The sequence below is a fragment of the Pungitius pungitius genome, chromosome 11, assembly GCF_949316345.1.
Source record: "Pungitius pungitius chromosome 11, fPunPun2.1, whole genome shotgun sequence".
Lineage (NCBI taxonomy): Eukaryota > Metazoa > Chordata > Actinopteri > Perciformes > Gasterosteidae > Pungitius > Pungitius pungitius.
In genome coordinates, this window is record NC_084910.1 from 3,352,094 (window position 1) to 3,358,716 (window position 6,623).

A 6,623-nucleotide genomic window follows, 5' to 3' on the forward strand; every position below is an offset into this window, starting at 1 on the left:
TATTTATTAATTGTCCCAAAACAACCTGGAGCCTAGAGAGAACAAAATATAAAAAATATTTTATATATATGTAAGGCGCAACAGAATTTAGGTTGCTGTTAGTGGATATTAGAATATGAATTAATGTAGCTTTAAGTAAAATATATATATATATATATATTACACCCTGCAAGCTCCCCCTCCACACCAGAGGTATTGGTGATGCTCCTCGAGATTAAGACCATGAATCCTGTTCCCACTGCTTTCCAACCTCCTAATTTCTGCCTGCAATAAAATATTGAATTCCTTTTGTCATACCATTTGCTCCTTTTACCTTTGCCAGGATTGTCTATAAGACCAATGCAATGGTAGACTTGGTTCGAATGTTTCAATGCGTTTGCATGCTACCCACAAGACGAAGAAGAAGGTTGAAAGACAATCAGAGGTAATTCACTGCGCTACGCGTTAGAGGCGCGCCCCCAACCACACAGACACTAATTGAATTACTGTAATGCCGGCAGCAGCTGACTCGCTCCGCTCACCCCCCCCCCCCCCCCCCCCCCCCCCATGCCAGCCCTGCACACCCCCCCCCCCCCCTTCCCCCTTGGCATCTTGTGCACCTTACAGTAAGAAGGGATTAATAGGGATTGGCCAATCCAGTCCAGTCTCATGCAAGCGTGTGAGGTTTACCACACAGCTTAGCTGATGTGCCTGCGTCACTAATAACTGCAGTTTGATGGCGACCTGCTGTAGTCCCTTGTCTTCTCATATCAAGACCTAGGAGAGGACTCCCACTTCTATGTGACTGACATCTTCAGATGATAGTCACATCTACATTGTGTTGTTGTCGCCTGGAGCGTCAAACGTGTGGGGGTTTCTTTCTGATACCGCAATCATTTTTTTTCCGACTGAGCTTCTCGCCGTGTTCATGTGTGTGTGTCTTCCTGTTTGGGTCAACCCTGTGTGTGTGTGTGTAAGGGATCAGCTCAGGTGATGCATGAGCTAGTGGGGCCGCCCAGTCGCTGTGGCCTTATTTCCGTTTTGACAGCCCCGGGACACTTTAAATGCAGCAGTAACAATGAGCAGCACGCATGTGTCCTGTTGGTTTGGGTCACAGCTTGACGCTCTGCGGACCCACCCGGGCCTTCAGCTAACAGCCTGCACATTATCCTCTTCAAATGTTTTGAATGGGGCAACGTAATACTAAGGCAGAAAGGCCATATGCCTAAGATACGAACAAGGGAATAAATCATCAATTTATCAATAATGAACTTTTTTAATGTGTTCTGCTCTGTGTAATTGATTTATTACAATGACTATGTTTGTCTCTGGTACTGGAGAGGAAAAGCGGAGGTCAACAGATTACAAGTCAAATGCACTAGTTCAAAGGAGGATTAACACCCAATCCTGTTTATCTATTGGTCTTATTAATCTTGTGTTAGCCATGCAGTTCCTGATGGTCAAACTGTGACTGTTTCTAAATTTATCTATTTTAATCTCTTTATAACGGAAAAAGGATTGCAATTACCAACGGCACAAGAGTCAATCCAATTGAAAAACAGTTGGCAGCAGCCCTGTGTTTTACAAGTAAAAGCCAAGGAAAAGATTACAGAGGGGCCGTCACGTGCATTTTCAAAATGCAACGACTTACATGCAATCACTCGCAAACTATTTGCTCACGTGTTTCTGTCACACGGCAGTCATTTAATTGCAGGGCTCGGCTGTATGCTGCCTGGCAACAGTGTATGATAGAAACCTGTAACCCTGCAGGAGCGTGAAGATTAAGATTACTACAATCGGGATTAGAAAAAATAGCCTGCACTGTATAAGGTCTACTGTGAGGCGAGTCAAAAAGGTTTTTAAAGTATACTGATGAATTCCAAAATGAATGTGATCTTTTTTTTTAGCTGTAATATGGCTTACTTGTGAGCCAACACATGATCTTGTGTATGCCCAGGTCGTCGTGATGGATGACACGTTGCCATGTAAACACCCACATCCATAACTCTTCTATCTATTGTGCGCTGACCACAAACATGCACACATACACACAGGAAGCTGTCCCATTTTGATGGGACATCTGTGGAATGCAAACAGGATTCTCCTTTATCAGTTTCTCTACTTTGGCCCATTTTCATCACAGATTACATTCCCCTCTTTGTTAACAGGCTCCAAACCCCACAGAGGTATTAATTAAAATCTAAATACTAAATATTGATTGATACGTTATCAGGGCATAGCAGTTGGTCCCCAGGCTATTGATCCAGCCTGTGATTTATTATCATATTTAAGAAAAATCATTTTGCGTGATTATACGAGGTAATGGATTTTTAGCGAGGGGTGTAATTCTTTTCTTTTTTTCTTTTCTTTTTTTGTATTGCGTTTGTTATGTGGGAGGTGGAGCCGATTTCTCAATTGCATTCGGAGATCACTGATATCCTTGGTACCGCAACCCCCCTTTACCCCCCCCCCCTGGCTTGGGACTAAAGCTTGTGTAAGAGAACGATCCCCGCTCTTGTCATTGGGAATAATGGGTATTGGGATTACCTCTTTAATCACAACAAAGATTAACAGATGGTATGAGAGCAGTTATTAGCAAACATCTTGCACTCATCAAATCAATAAGATGATTTGTAATCAGGCTGTCGGTGCAAGTGAAAAACGGAGGCGGGGGCCGTTCCCAGTGAAAGATCCTGGCAATCAGAGGCTACTGTGTAGCAATTACCTCTCCACAAAATAGGTGCTCTTCCTCCACAGGCTGGCAGCCCTCCAGAACGCACGGCAGGCTGATAGCAACACGGGGCCCGAACACGGCAAAACACACAGCCGCCGCACGGCCAACCTTGTGTTTGATCAGGTGTGAGGTCGCTCCGTGATTTCATTTCACTTTGCGCCTTTTTAATTGGGTGGATCCCGCAACCGACTTTGAGGGGAGAAATCGAAATGTCCCACGCGGTGCTGTCTTGCCGCTACGGGAGGAGCGGGAGGCTCGTGAGCAGGTTAGCGCGAATGAGTCGGCGTGCGGGCGGTTCCCTGTGAGGACAGAGAGGGGGAAGGCTGGCGGACTGTAGGCAGGCTGGTGCAGCCTGAACTGTGCACGGAGCACGGTGTGGTAGCCAACTCAGTTTCACATAGCAACTAAAGGTTTCAGTTCAACTGTTATGTTGCTCTCAAAGCTTGGCTTTTTGGTAGGAACTGCAAGATCCAACTGATGCTCTGGAAGACAGTTGACTGAAGGGAAGCCGTTATTTCACGCCGAAACATGCGAGTCTGACCTCAGGGAGGTTGCATCTGTTAAAATTTGTCTTTAAATATTCATGGGAACTTGTGAAAATGTTTTTTGTTTCCCTTCTCTCTCATTTCGTAAGGCATCGAGCAGGTGTACACCTACTCACATTTCTAAAGGCTAACTTTCACTAGCTCTGAATGATAATGCTACACGTCTATCTGTACTCCCTCTCACTCACACACACACACACACACACACACACACACACACACACACACACACAGACTTGTACCCTGTCAGTGAAACAGTGTAGCTATGCACATGACAGGATTAAGCAAGGCAAGTGGTGCCAAAGCAATGACAGTACGAAGTAACCGATGCTGTTTAAAAATGCAAAGGCCTCTATTGAACAGACAATGAGGCACATATACCACCGGGCCACAGATCCCAGCAGCCCACTGGTCTGGCTGCTGACTGCTCTCATGCACATGGAGTAATCCCCCCCTGCCGCCCTGCCTGCAATCCAGCGATACCTCAGACGTGCTGGACCACCATGCACATACGGGGAAGGTTCAGTGACTCACAGTTACACTGACAGATAATCATACAGTCCGAATCTAAAACGGCTCCATAAAGCACGTTTTGCTAGTGTTTTCACCAGAAAACACACACACACACACAAATACACCCATGCACAACTCGCAATCGCATACCTGTCAACAGAGACACAGAGGCACCTCTCCCTTCCCACTCACACAGTCACTTGCCGGGTGGCTAATATCTTCCCAAGGTCAAACCTGACACGGAATTCCAATGAGATTAAGTGTCATCAGTGTGACTTTAGCCCCGTTGTGCTCATTGTTCTTGGAAATGGGATTAAAGCCACAGATGACCACGGCCTTGGAGCACTAAAACCTCTTCCCTTCCTGTGAGGGCCAAATTGATATGTGAGAAATTTGATACAAGGCCTCCAATCTGAACAGCAACATGTAACAATGTTCTTGCTTATATACATATATATATATATATGGATATATATATATATATATACAATAGTGTTATTTACTTTTAATGTGGCATCATCTTAAATTCAAACGTTGTTATTTATTGCACTCTGAATTCAAGATCCTGCTCTGTCTTTAAGACAAATTCTGCATTTTGGTATTATTTTAGGATATCAGGGGAGAAAAAAACAATAATTGTGGTATATATGTGGACACGCTGTACCCTCCACACAAACGGTATTTGCTTAGATCACACACAAGTAGCTCTCTACGTGTCTCACTCCACATATTAGACAGCGTTTCAGTCTGGCATACAATCGGAGGATTTTGTTTTGCAGGCCCTTGGAGGGAAGCGCCAGCCCCGTCAACGCGTCAGCCAGCATTTGGCGTGGTCCCGTTCACACTGAATTTGACACACAGTCCTTTGGTGGCAGCAATGAGCTTTTTGTCATCGCCTCCCGAGTGCCAACTCGATGTCCAATTACACCGCGGCTACTAATTTAATTACAGTAGCAGAAGAAATGGGTTGATTCGATTCATTTCAATTAGCCCCGATTGGAGCAGTCACATCACATTTGACTCATCTCAGGTACGGCCGGGCCTGTCACATCTGATCTCTGCTCGCCCTCATGTGAGGCCGGATGAGCAGGTCGTGATATGATAACCGAAAATGTAACGTCTGGTGACTGACTGACATATTATGTAAAAACAGATCACACACACTTAAATTCCTTCTAATCTCTGATTCTGTGATAACTGTGGGAGTAAACAATTTTTTTTCACTGCAGGACCACAGCCAGTTGCCACTTAGCGGACCCAAGAGCTGCAACAGCCGTTACTTATGCACAGTGTCCCCAATTATGTATCACATAGTGTATGCAAGTTTGTGTGTGTGTGTGTGTGTTTTACATGTTCAACTAACAGATGTGCAGCACAGAGAAAAGCTTAAAAATGTCAGGAGAAAAGAACACACTCTTATATTCATGTCATCCAGCTGCTATTTCACAGAGTGTCTAATTATACAACACACACACACACACACACACTGAAGAGTAGATATGTTTACCTTCAACGCATTAATGAAAGACCGTTAATGTACGAGGTAGCACAAAGAGGTTGTGCCCCTTTAAGAATACTATAGCAGAATTATAAGCTAAACTACAAAAAGATTCCTTTAAATGAGAGAAACTATATTAAAACAAAAGAAGCAACTTACCCATGTTTGTAAAAACAACTCAAGGATCTACTTGTAAATGTTAAAATGCTGCTTTGTTATAGTAAGATGAAACAAAAAGTAATAATATTTAATACTTTTATAATATGTTTGTTAATCACTTTCAAGGTAATCAAATAAAAGATTACTTTAAAATGATCCCACCAACACGTTACTGACGCCTAACAGGTGGTGTCCCCCTAATTATAAAAAATGCTTTGTAGTATCGGAAAAAACGAGAATACAATAATATAGGAATATTACAATCACAAAGTCAAATTCACTATCAAGTCTCAATAAGTCTGTACTGGAATAATGTTTTTATTATAAGAAAATGACGATGTTGTTTGAGTCATGGAATTATTAATAAGGGAAATAAATGTGGCCTTTTAATGTGAATGAATTTCACAAACTGTTTATGTTGAGGTTATGTTTACAGGCACGGTGTTATGTTAAATCTGCAAGCAATGCTACTATCTATAACAATAAATGATTTTCAATCCAGCATAAATATTTTCGGATGGATGGACACTTCTAGGATGGATGCTACATGATCATCCAATGGCAGGAAAAAAAAGTAACACATCGCCTCTGATTGGTGCACATAGAAGCCTCAGCAGAATGCCATAGGCTGCCATAGTCTGCTACAGTAGCGTGTGTGTGTGTGTGTGTGTGCGTGCGCGTGCGTGTGCGTGTGGGTATGAACGCGTCTTGGCACCAGTTGCGGCGGCGCAAAGACGTCTGATTGGACGCTGACGCAAGCGACGCAGTTATCCCACACTGCGCTACTTTAGCGGTCGAATCAAAATGCTTTTTACGATCCGAACACGGCGTGTGCGTGACACGCACCAGGTTAGTTACATGACATCTGATGCGTGACGTCATGGCTGACACGCTGCTTGTTTTTATTATGACGACGACCAGCAACAAAAAAAAGAAGGAATAAATTCAAGCGTCCTTTACCTCTCGGGTGTCTTCCTCGGCCTCCCCTCACGGTATCCGCAGTGAAAGACGGATAGCCTAGCGGCAGACTGCAGAGTGAGAGAGAGGGAGAGAAGAAGAGGAGTTCTAACAAAAGTCAGCCGCTCCAATTCCCGATGCAGAGAGGGCCGGTGGTGAAGCCAAGTGGCCCTTTTCTTACCTTGCGACACAGATCCAGTGTGTGTAGGGGGGGGGGGTGGTGGTGGTGGTGTGTGTG

General features: G+C 44.1%; 1 long non-coding RNA gene across 2 annotated transcripts in view; it reads right to left on the minus strand.

Moving 5' to 3' along the window:
• Positions 1 to 6,623, minus strand: part of LOC119197877 (uncharacterized) — a 51,211-nt gene extending 44,588 nt beyond the window's left edge. For both annotated transcript variants that reach the window (XR_009957102.1, XR_005114453.2), the window contains exons 1-2: positions 6,567 to 6,623; positions 6,389 to 6,456 (exon numbers count right to left, since the gene is read on the minus strand). This is a non-coding gene — a long non-coding RNA (uncharacterized LOC119197877). The remainder of the gene's footprint in view (positions 1 to 6,388; positions 6,457 to 6,566) is intronic.